Source organism: Heterocephalus glaber, unplaced genomic scaffold, assembly GCF_053883595.1.
Source record: "Heterocephalus glaber isolate CG9 unplaced genomic scaffold, H.glaber_assembly_v1.0 deba00001733, whole genome shotgun sequence".
In the NCBI taxonomy this organism is placed as follows: Eukaryota; Metazoa; Chordata; class Mammalia; order Rodentia; family Bathyergidae; genus Heterocephalus; species Heterocephalus glaber.
Window position 1 is genome coordinate 17,083,976 of NW_028258444.1, and position 16,800 is coordinate 17,100,775.

Consider the following 16,800-nt stretch of genomic DNA (forward strand, 5'->3'; position numbering starts at 1 on the left):
GAACCCGCCCATGCCGATGGCCACGCCCACATGCCCGGTCCTCTCCTGCGGAGCCTTCCAACCGCGCTCAACCATCTTGACTAGGAACCAACCACCGTACTGTCTCCTTCGAGCCTGATTTGTGAAACTTTCCACTGCTGCCGTCCGTAGGGCACGACGTGTTTCTGCCCACCATGGGCCAGAGTTTTCGATGACTTCGTGTGTGCAGATCCAGGCTCCTGCCTGCGATGATTGGCGTCGCCTTCCTGCCACCCCCGCAGCCGTGGTTCTACCCAGCCTCCCGGGGACGCCTCTGCCAGGTGCGTCACTCCCACCTGGGTCGCGGCCCCGGCCTGGCCGTGTGCGTGGCGCTGCGGGACGCCTGCAGAAAATAGGGAATTCAGCCCGTGCCCACAAGTGAGGATAAAGGAGCACGCGGGCCGAAGTGGAGCCTGGAGTTGTTTCGTCGCTGGCCCGCCGAGACTCTCGATCAAGTGGACTTAGTCTTTGCTTCCGTGGTTCCTGGTCCCCAGTTCCTCCTTCCCACCATGACGCTGGGGTAAGGGGAGGTAGTAAAAAGTACGTCCCGAGATGTGGAATTGTGGATGGCCCCATAAAATTCGCCATAGAAAAATTTGGCTAAAATGACTTTCCTCTCTGCTTTCCTGTATACGCACTAGATGCTAGGAGAGAGAGGGAAAAGATGGGGTTCCCTCCTTCTTCGAGTTCACTGTCCAGCGGGTTAATGTATAAATAGTAATTGCAGCTGAAGTGCACATAATATTCCAGAGTAAAGATGCCCACAAGGTCATCCCTCATTTGGTGAGCTCCTTCAGGCAGGGAAGATACTGCATTTGCATTTACATGTACATTTTTACAGAGGAGAACGCTGTGGCTTGAAGGGGCCAGGCCGAACAAGTGGGAAACTGAGGAAGAGAGAGGTGAAGTTATTTGGCCAGCATGATTCAGCTGTTCCATGAAGGATGAATACTGAAGCCCAGCAAGTCCACTGGTGCAGGGAACTATTTGTGAGACAGCTATGCCAGGCTGTATGATAACCAGCCTTTCTCAACTCTTAATTATTAGATCCTGAGAAAAGGACTGAGGCTAAATAGAAAGAAGAAACTTAAACAGTCAAGTTCTGAAGCGAAGCACTGAAGCAGGTGATTAAGGTGATAGCAGGGAAATTTTCTTCCTGGGAAGCCTTAAAAAGACGAAAACCAGAAGAGACACATTGTCATGCTATAGACTCAGTGATCTATACTGAAACCAAACGGTCCTGCTAAGTGCATCCTATCTGGAAGGAAAAAATTTAAGGTGCCAGTTTTAGGCCATACCTGTGCACTTCATTTCACAGAATTGGGGGAAAAGCAGAGCCCGGCATCTTGGCCTCTCTGTCTGGCTCTGTGTGCCCGTAAGTGGCCAGGGCAGGTATGGCTGCAGTTGGGCCACAGGCTGAACCTTATCTCAGCCCACGAACCTCTTTTCTGCAGCCTGGCCACTTTCCTCCAGGCTGGTTGACACACTCTGAACCCCTCACCATGGTGCCAGAGTTTGAGTGAATCACCTTGTCCCTTGGAGGTTCCCAGAGACCCTGTCCCCTTGCTTAGGTTTAAGCTGCCCAGAGGCTGCTTTCCAGGTAAAAGTGGGCCCTTTGAGGTCTCTCTGAACCACTCCCATCTTACTGTTTGCTTTCCTTTCTTAGGACCTGTCTTAGTTACTTTTCTTGCTCCTGAGACAAAATACCTGACCCCCAAAGTTAAAGGAGGAAAGGTTTGTTTAGCTCACAGCTCGTAGAAGTTTCAGATCATAGTTGGCTGGCTCCAAGGCAGAGTGGTGTGGCAGAGGGCATCACAGAGGAGAAACAGTCCACAGCAAGCAGGCAGGCAAGAGCAAGCTGGGAATGACCACAGCTCTTTCTATCCCTTATATTTTATCCATGCTACTTAAGGTGGATAGTATTCACATCCTTAATCCTCGTGCCCTTGATCCTAGCATTGCACTATGAATCAATTCCAGCATCACAAATTCTAGACCCAGCCACTTCTGAAAAAGCCCCACCTATGACCACATGAGGCTTTAGGAGGACATCTAGACACAAGCCATAACAGGGCCTTTTTCCCTTTAAATATTTTATGCCTATGGGTCTAGGAGGACTGAAGGAAAGGTTGTCTCTCAATGAATCCCCAAAGAACAATCTAAGGGACAGCGTTGTGGGGTCATAAAGGAGGAAGGGACCAAGGTATCCTTTTACACTTAGTTCCCCTGTTTTCAGTACTTTTTTTAAAAAATTAAGCTCACAAAAATTAACTCATTTATTTTTAGGATGAAAAAGGGCCTAGGACTGTTCTTTTTTATTTTCTAGATGGTAGAAATGGAATGAATGAATGGAAGACAATGTAAAAAAGGAAAGTAAGTCAAAGAAAAGTCCTCCCGGGACAGTGTTTTCAGATTCTAGTAAAATATGAATTGTTACCATGACTTAGTATATTCATGCATATAGATAAATTTTAAGAAACAAGAAGTGCCTCGTAATATTTTCTATTATTTTCTCTATCGTCCCTCCCCCCTTTCCTCATTTCTTCCTCTCTCTCTTTCTCTTTTTCGTTTTGGGGTCTACAACATTGATTTCTGGATTTTGACCCAGTGTTTTTTTTTTTATTTAAATATTAATTAGTACCCTTTAGGTATACAATTCGTTTACATTTATCATTGGGTGCTTGTACCTGAACATGATGTATCTTGGTTATTTTTTCCCCATTACCTGTGCGCCCTTCACCCGCTCCACCCTTCCCTATTTCCATAGGCTTTGTTTCCGTTTTTTTTCTTTCTCATAATTTTTCCTTTCCCTTCCTCCCTTTCCCCTTCCCCTTGACCCAGTGTTTTTAAAAATCTTTCCCTTGGTCATGGGTTATACTGAATGGACTGTTCAAGTAACTGATGGAAAGGCTCCATCCCAGAATTTGATTCTAAATAACATGAACAAATCTATCTTGCCACGATATCCTCTTATTTAGAAACTACAGATGAGAGTCCCAGAAAGGCATTTCTGGGACCAGCATGACTTTCAAGGAGCACCTTCAGAACCCCACAGTGGCTCCATGCTGGCTCCAGGGCTTTGGAGGCTTCTACCCCAAAATCATATGGTTAGGGTGAGGCCACCAAGGCAGCCTGTGTCACCCAGAGTTTGCTTTTGTGACCTTAAATCAGCCCTGGCATTTTCCAGCTCTGGGAGGCTCTTTTGCCCTGGTAGATCTTATGGTGTTTCAGAAATCCTGACTTCTCCAGGACAGGACAGCTCTGGGAAGTCATCTGCTATGCCATGGGAAGTGAGAGTGCCATTCAGCCTGCTGTGCACTGCCAGGTATTTGCTCCTAATCCATTTGGCCCCGGGGCTCCATTCTCAGTAGCCCAGCTCATGTCTTCATCCTCTGGGCTTTGGCACTTGTCTTTCCCACCTGCTCCCACAACCTCAAGCCCCAGGTTGCCACCCTGCTGCCCGCACACAGCGTCTGCTGGCAGGGTAATGTAGAGCCCGGGGGCCAGAGAAAGGCAGACAATCACCTGCACCTCCAAGCAGAGGCAGCTCAGAGCTCTCCCAGGCTCCCAAGCATTTGCTGGTCTCCTGCCCAAACTCCAGCAAACAGTGATGACTCTTCACCAAGCCCAAAGCCCATCCACTGAGGCCGGTGGGATACACCAGATGCTGGGGCTCTTTTCCCCTTACAGTGGGTTCTGCAGAGACTGTGATCACTCTCGTGACAGGTCCAGGATTCCCATTCTGGTCGTCTAGGACAGAGTGCCTTTTAGAAGGGCCTAGTGATGGAGGGAAGTGGAAAGACTCTGGGATAGGAATAAGCAACTCAGGAGCAGGTAAGAGGGGAGTTAGTGTCACAAAAGTGCCAAAGAGATCAGTAGGGAAAAGCGACAGACAAAAGAAGCCCCCTTTGTAGAGGAAAATCTTCAGGAAGGACGATTGGGAAATAATCTCTTTTTCTTCATACCAATGAGCAAAGCCCCACAAGCCTTGACCTGGGCACGCCCGTTTGTTTCTCCAGAAGAACAGGAAGGACATTCTGTAAGCAGCCCAGGAATTTGTTCAGTATCTTTCCCCTGGGGCCCCAACTCCAGAAACATGTGGCTGTTGACAGTTCTCCTTTGCCTTTGGCCTCTGGCCTGGGACAAGCACATTGCAAGACAAGGCTGCCCCTTTCTGTGGCATTTGCCTCATTGTTCTCTGTCATTTAAGATGTCACTATTGTTGAAGTTTTTGTTTCTGGTGTCCACCCCCCACTTCCAGCAGAAGTCACTCTGAACTGAATGACAGTGGTATGGGGTCACTGGGTGTCATCCACATGTCCTACAACCTCAAACGGTTTTTGATTGTAAAATCCTATTGGCAAAAAAGAAAGCTGCTATTTCCACACACAAATAGTAAAGTACCATCATTAGCTAATAGCTCAAGTTACACTCTACACTTTGGGTGAGATTCATCTACAGTAATGAATATAAATTCATGGTTCAGGTGGTATTCTTGATACTCTCTGAAACCTTTTACTGACTTCTCAGACTTTCCTTCTTTAAATTCAGATACTTTCCCCAGCGTACCTGCCAGATGATCATGCCACAAGGTGATTACCTGTGGTGCTCATGATCCTCTGGATAGTCAACATATTAAAGCTTCATGTTTTGAAGATAAAAAGCAAATAGAGAGGAAGCCATAATATCGTCTCCCTATCCCCAGGAGATTATGCAGCAATCCTCTTGTGGAGGCCACTGCTTGAGAGAACAGCAAGGGGGAACTCAGACCCAGAAGGTCCAGCAAGCTTAGGTGGCTCATCCAAGGTTAGTTCGTGAGCCACCAAACGGGTTCTTAGAGACAGAGTCTGCTGCCTTCAAACAGGGGTCTTGCTCTTTCCAACTCCTTGTTCCTCAGTGGAGCCACTCATCTGAGGGAAGGGAGCGAGACAGACTGCTTATGAGCTGCCGCAGCGCACCCTCTCTGGAGGTTCCTCTCAGCACTGTTGCGTTTGTATTCAGGACGGCCTGGCAGGGGACCTTGTCTTTAGCCTGGGCCTCTATCCACTTGGGTTTTGAATAGTTCTACCTTTGAAACATAAATGAATTTGGATCAGTGATCTCTCTGTGCCTGATAAAGTCCCTGGCACATTACAACAAGGTCACAGAGACTGAGACTTCAGAGAGTAGGAAGCCAAAGAGCTTGGACTTGTCCTCTTCCACACTGGCTAAGTGAATCGGGGCAAATGACAGCCTCTCTGAGCATCAGTTTTGCCACCAATAGAATGTGGATAAAAATACTCACAGATTGTTGACTTCAGAGAGTTGTTGAGTAGATAAAGTGAAATTGCCCATGTAAAACCTTTAGCACTCTGCCTGGCACATGCTAAGTATTCAGTGAATATTAACTTACTTCCTCATATCTGTTCATTGTAGTTATTAGTTGTGGTCGGTTAAAATTGTCATGGGCCTTGAAGTCTCAATAGGATATTGTCCTTTTTCCTTGGTCTTTAATTCTTATATCACTGAATAGAAGGAAAGGGAGGATGGAAGGAAGGAAGAGAGGGAGGGAAGGAGGGAGGGAGGAAGGAAAGGAAATGAGAGGAATACTTGGCCTTACTGTGATTTTTAAGAAATCTGTAGGTCTGTTAGTAATACTGTTGGCTATTCTTAAAATGATGGCATATCCCATCACTGAAGAATCTATCGGTCCATTTTGAATTTGTTTTTGTGCAAGGTGAGAGGTAGGGATCTAGTTTCAGTCTTCTCCAAGTGGCATCCAGTTTTCCCAGCACCATTTGTTAATATACATTTTTCCGATGTGTATTTTTGGCTCCTTGGTCCATGTTCAGATGGTTGTAGTTCTGTAGTTTTGTTTTTGTGTCTTCTGCTGTGTTTCATTGTTCTGTGTCTATTTTTATGTCAGTACCATGCTGCTTTTTAAAAAATTTTTATTCATTGGTACATTTTATTGGTACATTTTAGGTATACAATACATTTACATTTCTCATTGGGAACTTGTACCTTTACATGATGCATCTTGGTTCTTATTTTTTCCCCATTCCCAGCCCTCCCTTCACCCTCTCTACCCTTCCCTATTTACAAAGACTTTGTTTCCATTTTTTCCATTTCTCATAATTTTTCCTTTCCCTTCTTTCCTTTCCCCTGCTCCTCCCACTTCCCCTACCCCTTTGGACCTTTTCTTCCTATTTCGCATTATCAATTATTAATTTTAATCATTGGTACATTTTAGGTATACAATATAAGGACATTCATCATTGGAAATTTGCACCTTTACATAATCTCTCTTGGTTCTTATTTTTCCCCCTTCCCCTGCCCTCCCTTCACCCCTCCATCCCTCTCTATTTACAAAGACTTGGTTTCCATTTTTCCATTTTCTCATATTAATTCCATTCCCTTCTTTCCTTTCCCCTACCCCTCCAACTTCCCCTTCCCATTTGCCCCTTTTCTTCCTATTTCACATTATCTATTATACGATTTAGTCCTTATTTACACTTTCAGTTTCTCACATTAGAGAAACTATTCGGTATTTATACATGTGGGTCCTATTTATTTCATTTAAGAGTATGGGCTCAATGTGCATCCATTTAGCTATAAATGTCTCTAATTTCTCATTTTTTATGGCTGAGTAGAACTCCATTTTATAAAGAAAACCCCACACTTTCTTTATCCAGTCTCCAGTTGATGGGCATTTGGGCTCCATGCTGCTTTTGTTACTATGGCTTTGTAGTTTAATTGAAATTGGATATTGTGACACCTCCAGCCTTGCTCTTGCTGCTTAGGAATTCTTTGGCTAGTCTAGGTCTTTTGTGTTTTCATGTGAATTTTAGTATTATTTTTTTCTATTTCTGTGAAGAATGTCATTGATGATTTGATGGAGATTGCATTGAATCTTTAGGTGGCTTTTGGTAGATGGCTATTTTAATAATATGCTAATATGCTAATCCATGAACATGGGAGGCCTTTCCATTTTCTAGTGTCACAATGATGGCTCTGGGTTGATCATACATGGCCTTTACTATATTGAGGAATGATTCTTCAATACCTAGTTTCTTCAGGATTTTTAATCATACAGGGATGTTAAATTTTGTCAGAGGCATTTTATGCATAAATTGAGATGATCATGCGATTTTCATCCTTGATTCTATTTATGTGGTGTATTATATTTCTTGGTATGTGCACGTCGAGCCATCCTTGCATCCCTAGAATGAAAGCAACTTGATCTTCATGTGTAATCTTTTTAATATGTTGAATTCTGTTTGCATGTATTTTATTAAGAGATGTTCATCAAGGATAAGGGTCTATATTTTTCTCTTTTTGTTTTATCCTTGTCCAGTGGATATAATGATGATGTCGACCTTGTAGATTGAGTCTGAAAGCATTCTTTTCCTTCCTATTCATGAAATAGTTTGAGAGCATTGGTGTTCTTCTATTTTAATGGTAAAATTTTGCAATGAACCCATCTGATCCTGGGCTTTTCTTTGTTGGAAGACTTTTTTTTAATCACTGCTTCAATCCATTCCTTGTTATTGACCTGCTTACATTTTTTTACATCCTCAGTTCAGTTTTGGAAGGTTATATGTGTCTAGAAATATATTAATTTCTTTTAGAACTTCCAATTAATTAGAATATAGGTTTTCAAAGTAATACCCAATAATACTCTGGATTTTGGGATATCAGTTGTAACGTTCCCGTTTTATCTCTAATTGTATTAATTTGGGTCTTCTCTCTCTCTCTTGATTAGTTTGGCTAAGGGTTTATCAATCTTGTTTATCTTTCAAAGAACCAACTCTTTGTTTTATTGATCCTGTGAATTGTTACTTTAGTGTCTCTTATTAATTTCAGCAGTGATTTATATTCTTTCTTTCCTTCTGTTAGATTTGGTTTCAGTTTCCTTTTGTTTTTCCAGAACTCTCAGAGGCATCATTAGGCTATTTACTTAGATCTCTCTGGTTTTTTGATGGAGCTACTTATAACTATAAACTTCCTTCTTAGAACTATCTTTCCTGTATCCCAGAAATCCTGGTATGTTGTACTTTCATTTGACCGTAGGAATGTTAAAGTATCCTCCCTGATTTCTTCAGTGACCCACTGATCATTCAGAAGTGAGTTATTCAATCTCCATGTGTTCATAGAGTTTCTCTTATTGTTGATTTCTTGTTTCATTCCATTAGGATCTATTTCAATTTTTTTATCTGTTAATTAATTTAAAATGGACTGATGACCTGTGTATAAAACCCGAAACTTTGAAACTACTAAAAGAAGACATAGGGAAATACTTGGAGCCATAGGCACTGGCACAGACTTCTTGAATAGGACTTGCATAGCAAGAATCAGCAAATGGGACTACATCAAATTAAAGTTTCTGCACAGCAAGGGAAACAACCAACAGAGTGAAAAAAAAGCCTACAGAATGAGAGAAAATTTTTGTCAGCTACTCCTCTGACAGAAGATTAATACCCAGAATATATAAAAAAAATAAAAAAACTTAATACCAAAAAATCAAATCACCCAGTCAATACTTGGGCAAAAGAATTGAATAAACACTTCTCAAGAGAAATACAAATGGCCAGTAAGTATATGAAAAATGTTCAACATCTTTAGCCATTAGAGAAATGCAAATCACAAGTACCTTGAGATTTCATCTCTTCCCAGTCAGAATGGCTATCATCAAGGATACAAGAAACAATAAATGGTGGTGAGGATGTGGAATAAAGGAATTCTTGTACACTGCCGGTGGGAATGTGAGTTAGTACCACCTGCTATGGAGGTTCCTTAAAAAACTAAAAATAGAGCTACTATTTGATCCAGTTCTACTATTCCTTGATACATGCCTAAAGGAATTAAAGTCAGCATACTATTGGGATAGCTGCATACCATGTTTATTGTGGCACAATAGACAGTAACCAAGATATGAATCAGCCTGGGTGCCCATGAACAGATAAGTGGGTAAAGAAAATGTGGTATATATACACAGTGGAGTATTATTCAGTCATAAGAAGAATGACATTTTGTCATTAGCAGAAAAATGGATGGATATAAAAATCATCATGTTGAGTGAAAGAAGCTAAGACTCATAAAGACAAATATTGCATATTCTCCGTAATATGTGAAATCTAAAAAAGAGGACAATAGGGAGACTAATTAGACAAGAGGAAGTAAGGGGGAAGAAAGGGGTAGAAAGGGAGAAGTAGGGGGATGAATATGATCAAAATATATTATACATATTAACCCCCCCATGTGAAATTGGAGGGTGGGGCAAGGAGTGTTGAGAAGGAATGATGAAAGTGTGTTATGTCCATGTACAGATCTGCCAAAATGAAGCCCATTGATCTGTATAAGCAACATGCCCTCATAGAAAATGTGGGAAGAAAAAAGAATGTATTGATCAGGTGTGGTGGTACATAGCTATAATCCCAGTACTCTGAGAGGCTGAGACAGGAGGATTGCAAATTTCAATCAGCCCAGGCAACTTGGTGACTCAGTAAAATTCTGCCTCAAAAAATAAATAAATAAATAAATAAATAAATAAATAAATAAATAGGGTAACAATATAGTTTGGTGTGAAGGCCCTGGGTTCAATTCCCAGTACTGGGGGAAAAAAAAAGACTTTGGGTAACTCCTATGAGATCCTCAGCTTGATGTGTACCTCTATTCCTTATTCATCACCAGACTTCTCACCTGTTAAGTCACAGGGCGCTTATGAGCTGTCAGAGCTGGTCATCAATGAGTCTGTGACTTGGACTTTCCCAGGAAGGAAAATAATATCCCAGAATATTATGTCCACCAGATCCTCTGTCCTCTCCCTTCAGTAAAATCCAACAATGAGTAGTACTCCATTGGGTATAAAAACCATATTTTCTTTATCCATTCATCTGTTGACATCTCTGCCATAAAGAAGGATAAACTTGAGACATTTTTAGGTAAATGGAGGCACCTCAAGACCATGCTTTTAGATGAAATAAATTGGACACACATGTTTAAATATCACGGTGTTTTTCTTGTATGAGAAACAGAAGGCACAAATAAGGACCAAAATGGATGACAGATGTTGAGAAGTAGGAAGAAAATGTTCAAATGGGAAGGAGAACAAGGGAGAAGGAAGGAGGAAGGAACGGAAGGGGATAAAAAAGAATTGAGATGTGTTATGTACGTGTACCAACTCCCCATGATGAATGCAGTCATTATGGACTGCATACATATACTGATAAAAAATAAAAAATTTCAATTTTCAGCTGCAAAAACAAAACAAACATACACAACAACAACAAAAAAGCTTTAAGACCTGGTGAAGAAGGTGCAAAGAACATCGAAGCAAGCCATTCAAGTGCCTGAACATGAGAGCCCAGGCTGTGGCTTCCTCACAGGGCCAGAATGGAGGTTCTGAGCACATTGCTGGACCAAAACAATGAATTCAAACAGTGTCACCTTTTCTCTGTATCCTTGACATAATCTTGGTGTCCCAGTTTCCAGCCTTCTGTTTCTTTTTCCAGGAACTTTATTCTTGATCTTAATTTGAAGTGACTCTCAGAGGCAAATGCAAAAATCTCCACTGTTCCTTGTAGAGATATTTGAAGGAACCCAGCCATTTCCACCATGTTGGGAGTAGAAACTAGACAATCGAGTGTCTCTACATTCCTGACCCACCCCATCTTCTCCTTGATTCCTGGAGTCTTCAACCTCAGGTTGATCTGGCCCATCCTGGAGGTTATACTAGTGCATCCTGGCCCAATAGAAAGGCTCCCCTGGTGCCTACAGCCGGTTACTTCCTTATCAAAGCCCTCTGGGTGAGGAGATACAATGCCTGCTTTGTGGATAATAATGGTCTCCCTCTACTCATTTGTTATCGTCTTTCAATAGGTGATTGATTGACATTTGATCCCTGATAATTCAGAATTTATTGCATGTTTCTTTGTCCCAAGTAGCACACATCCTTTTAAGGAGAGGGCATTTGGGTGCAAGTGATGTTGGAGCAGAACGGACAAAGGATTATATGTGTCATGGTTGCATTGCCTTCATCATAACCCCAGCCTTGAAAGGGGTGTTTCATTTCTAACAGAACAATGGATTAGATACCTGAAGGATCCTCCCAAGTGAAACAACTTTCTAAACTTTTAACTTTATCACTAAACTTGCACTAAAGAAAGAAATCTGCAGAATTCAAAATGAAGTGGAAGTGGCCATGCAGATTGATAAGTCAGACCAAAGCTCGGCTCCAACCTGAGGGTTTCTGTGGGACTCTGAAGACTCTGAGCTTTCTTTTCGATGCAGTTGAAGGGCATGGGCACAGAAGACAAAGCCAAGGAATCGTTCTGCATCAAGCTGGACCCTCAAAGGGTCCAGAACTCTGGAAATTGAGAAATAAAGGTCCATACAGATAGGGACATTAAAGAAACTGGCCTGAGTCATTCTAGGTGGTGGGAATGAGAATATATATTCCCTTAAGCTTACAGCCACATGCCTGTGTTTCTCCATGTGTGCAGTCCAGATCCATATGGCATGCAGTCCAAAAAACTTCAAGTATGAAATTTATTTAAGGTGATGTATGCTGGTGCTGTTCAAGTAACTGGCAGAACCAAAAGTATCTCTTCTCTGCTGGTATCCCACCCATGTTTCAGTACTCAAAGACTTACTGTTGATGAAATTTCAAGGATAATTACAGCTCACAGTCAAAGTTGCAAAACACACACGGAAATAGATCCCATTGAGAGAATTAGCAGGACACCCACAAAAGGCTTCAGACACTAAAATTTTCAAACACAATATAAAAAAAACTAATAGGCTTTGAGAAATAAGAGAACTTAGAAAACAAGCAAGTAACAAGGGGGCATAAATCATTAAGAAGACTTGGAAAGAACCAAAAATAATTTCTAGAAATAAAAATAATGTGTTGAATCTTAAAACTCAGTGGATAGATTAAGTAGAAGATTGGAAATAGCTGAAGAAAAAATAAGCTGGAGGTTAGAGCTGAAAAAATTATGTACCTATAGTGTGTAGATCACGGAGACAAAGACATGAAAATATAAAAGCTTAGGGATAAGACAGGGAAAATAAAATCAAATTATGCCTAATTAGGGTTCTAGGAGGAAATAGAAGGACAGAAGAGGTAATATTTAGAGACAATGCTTGAGATGTTTCCAGAACCATGGAAAACATGATCTTTAACTTCAGGAAGCTCAATGAATATTGAGAAGAAACATTTTTTGATCTTTTTTACTAGTGTATGTTTGAGACACATAATAGGTACATTTGTTTTGGGGCATTGGTACATGTTTATATCATATCTTGACCATTTTTCAACCCTTTACCTTATGTTCCTACCCTACATCTCCCTCCTTCTCCTGATCCCTTTCTCTGTCTCCAAATAGTCTGCCTCTCTGTTTCCTACCACCTCTCCCTTATTTTACTCTTTTATTATTTATATTTTGGGTTTCTCATTTAAGAAAAGCCATGAGATATTTAACTTCCGGTGACATCAATGTTTTAAAAGTCACTTTTAGCTCCGAGTTCGATCCCCAGTACCAAAAAAAAAAAGTCACTTTTAGGAAACTAACCACTAAAGGAGAAAGAGACAACTGTGAAAGCTGCTGAGGAGAAAGGTAACCTGCAATGAAACAACGGTTAGACTTATGGCTGAGCTTTCAACAGCAATAAGAAACAAAATCAAGACAAAGCACTCAATAAAGTGGTAGCAATAAATCAAAACATTACAGTAACCACCATAAGTTGTAATGAAACAAATGTTCCAGTAAAGGATGAAGACAGATTGAATTTTTTAAATTCAGGTCTATTCTAAAAGTCAACCAGGAAGCTAAAATAACTTTAAACTTGTATGCATTTAATAACATAGCCTCAAAAAAGACAAAGCAAAATGACAGGGCAATAAGAAGAGACATTTACTATCACAGTGATAAATTTTAACACATAGCTAGCTCTAGGGAAGTGACATATTAAGTAAACAACAAAAAAATTAAAGAAGACATTTAACAGGCTTGATTTAGTGTTCATGAATGGAACATTCCATGTAACAATTGATGAGTAAATGTATTTTGAGCTCTACATGAAAATTTGCCATATGTTAGGCCATAAAGCTAGTCTCAAGGGTTGTTTTCATACTAATTGTATTCTTTGACCAGAATTCAACTAAAAAGTAACAATATCAAATAGGTATTATCAAATATCAAATAGAGTGATCAAATAATCAATGGACTAGATTCTGCTGTGGCAACAACATTAAACTTGAGTGGCTTTGACACAACAAAATTCAGGTTGCAGACAACTCTCCCGGGCAGTTGCTGTCTGTGTGGCTCAGGGCTCAAGACTGCAACTTGTGTTTGCCCAGTCCCTGTGGAAAGGAAAGAGCACAAAGGCTCCTTTCTTACATCCTTTCACCATGGCTCACTGGCCAAAGCAAGTCACCTGCTCACCACTAACTTCAGGAGTGAGTGAACATTAGGAAACCAAATCCAGTAATGTGTAAAACATTACCAGATTCAGAGGTGAGAAAATTACATGGTTATCTAAAAAGATACATTGAAAAAGTCTTCAATAAAGAGCAACATTAGTTCTTGATTTAAAAAATATATTTACCAACTTGGTATGGACGGGAGCTTCCATAATCTAATGAAAAATGGAAAAAAAATTGTATTGAACAATGAAATTCAGAAATAATTCTGTCAAAATTTAGAGAAATATAAGAGTGTCCATTATTACTGGTTTTATTCAGCATTATACCTGAAACACTTAACAAGCTGATGTAAGAAAAAGAAATGGAAAATATGAAAGTTAGAAAGGAAGAAGCTAAGTTCCATTATTTTAAGGTGATGTGATTATGTATGTAGAAATCCCAAAATCACTTACAAATAAATTATTAGAATTAATAAGAATTTAGCAAGAATGCTGGATATAAAATTAATATGTAAAATCAATGCATTTCTATGTATCATCAACTATCTGATGATAATTTAATGAAAAGAAGTAAGTTGAAAACTTTGTAAAATAAAAAGTTCCTAGAAATAAAATATAACAAAATGTTTTCATGTTTTTCATGGATAAAATTCTATAGAAACTTCTTAGACAATCATGTAAATGGAAAAATATACCATGTTTTGGCTAAGGAGACTCAATATAACAAAAATGCCAATTATTTATAAAATTTAATTATGAATTCAATGCAATTAGAATAAAAATCCTAGTGGGACTTTTCTTGGAAATGGATAAGCTATTTCTAAATTTTTTGGAAAAGCCAGTGTCAGATACATACAAAACATTCCCTTTTTTTTTTTTTTTTAAAGGACAATGTGGATTACTCTTCTGCCCAACATTAAGTCATACTATAAAGTTATAACAGTTTATATCATGGGATATGAGAGCAACCAAAGTTTAACAAACCAATAAATCAGAATTGAGATATAGACACACATGTCGGCCTAATTGTAACACAGTGAGAAAAATGGGATTATCCAGTAATTGTGGCTGAAAACATATGGAAGATCTCCCATATGGAAGATGGAATTAGAGCCTCACTTCAAAAGCAAACCAAATGCAGAGTGATGAAAGACTTAAATGGAAAAATGCAAAACTAGAAAAACTCTTAGAAGACAATAAGGTAGGAGAATACTGATAGGATTTTGGCGTTAAAAATGGATTTCTTTTCTATTTTCAGTTGTAGTCTAACATTTCATCATTTATTTTGAGACTCAGATCATTCCAATTCTGCCCCTGGGGGGAACGCCCTACAAAGAGCTCTGGGCTAATCTTGAATATTTTCTACCCCTAAATCAGCTATTTCTTCAGGGAGCTCTAATTCCTTTTATTAGAGAATGGTATTGGGAATCAAGATGATGAGCACCAGGTATGCTTGTGGCCATTGGGATATTCTTGCTTCTAGACTTTATCAGGTGACAAAACTAAGGAATATGTATGTATGCCATTCATGTGTATAGACACATATCTATAATTATTTTTGTATCTAGCCATTAGTATCTATATTAAGCCAAACATAGATTTATGTTAAATTCTCTAATTCTCATCCAGAGCCATAAAATTCATCCCAACCTTGTTTTTTTTGCATATTTGTAACCTTCCTGCCTAATAATGAGATGCTTGTCTAAAGTCCTCCACTTTTCATAAATAAATATCCATGATAAACAAATAAATATCAGTGACAGAATAAGTAAGTAGGAGAGAGGAGACAAATTTCCTATCCTGAAGGGTTTCAGATAATTTGTGCAGCTACTTCCCAATGAGATGGAGCCATCACCCTACTCATTCAGTACAGGTGGTGCATTATGACTTTCTTCTAACAAGCACATCATAGAAAGGGGAGGAAAATGGAAATTTACAGTGGAGAAATCTGACAAACACTCCCTTAGCCAAGGTGGTCAAGGCGACAGTGTCAGCAGTAAGTAATTATATAATGGCATATGCCCTTGATATGATGCAAATGACACTTCACTACTGTAGTCTTCTAAAACCCATAATTTCTGTTTAAACATGAAAAAAAGAGCATACAAACTCAAATTGAAGGACATTCTAGTAAATACCCAGCCAGTTCTACTCAAACTATCAAGACCATCAACAGTGGAGGAAGTTTGAGCTGTCCTAGCCAAGAGGAGTCTAAGGGAACATGAGGGTTAAATACAATGTAGAATTCAAAATGAAATCCAAGGCAGGAAACAAAAATCCAAATGGAGTATGGACTTTAGATAGTAATTTTATGTCAGTATTTTTATTTTGTTTTATTTTTTGTACTGGGGATCAAACTCAGGGCCTTGTGCTTGCCAGACCGGTGCAGTGCCACTGAGCTACATCCCCAGCCCAATATTTTTATTTATAAGTTGTAATAAATGTATCATAGTAATGTAAGAGGTTAGCAGTACAGGAAAGTGGGTGTAAGTATATAAGAACTCTCTGTAATAACTCCTGCAGCTCTTCTGTAAGCCTAAAACTATTCTAAAATAAAAGGTTTATTGAATGTTTAGAAAAGCAGGGTTTTCTTAAGACAGAAAAGGGGGTAAATTCAAAGGAAAAGACTGACACATTTGACTGTACAGGGCAGAATTTCTGTTATAAAGGCACAAAAAAAATAGTGGAGAAACAAGTCAAAGAATGGAACGAGATATTTGCAACACCAACCAACAAAGGATTAGTATCAAAGATAAATAAAGAACAACTCTGAGACAAAAAGAATGATATAAATTATCACATAAAAAGATGAGAAGATTCAAATAAGCGTTTTATGATAAAAGACAAGATGTGAACCCTAAACGTGTTGGGGTAGAGGAGTCCAACCCTGTTAGTAGTCACAAATGGAAAGTAAAACCACAACAACATGCCACTTCACACCTCCCAGATTAAAAAAAATCAGTCAACCCCAAGTTCTAACAAAAATGTGGGGCAATGGGAGTGCTTATCTACTGCTGAACAAAGAATAAATTGGAACCACCAAAGAAAACAGCTCATCACTACCTAGGGAGGTTAATGTGCTCCCTCCACCCTATAGCTCAGCAGTTCCACTCTGACATATGCACTTCAGAGAAACTTGTTCATTTGCACCGGGAGACGAGTACAAAACATTCACTTAAGATTATTTATAACAGGGGTGGGGATTTAGCTCAGTGGTTCCGTGCCCTGCCTCGCAAGTGGAAGGACCCAAGTTCAATCCCTGGTACCAAAAAAAAAAAAAAAAGAAAAGAAAAGAAAAAAAGATTACTTATAATAAGCAAAATACTCTCTGGAAAAAGAATGGATATCCATCAATAGAACAACAAAGAGATAAAC

General features: G+C 39.7%; 1 long non-coding RNA gene across 1 annotated transcript; it reads left to right on the forward strand.

Moving 5' to 3' along the window:
* Nucleotides 1-9: 9 nt before the first annotated feature.
* LOC147821505 (uncharacterized) lies at nt 10-16,732 on the forward strand. The gene is made up of 2 exons (XR_015446949.1): nt 10-538; nt 860-16,732. It is a non-coding gene; the product is annotated as an uncharacterized LOC147821505 (long non-coding RNA).
* Nucleotides 16,733-16,800: the final 68 nt, after the last annotated feature.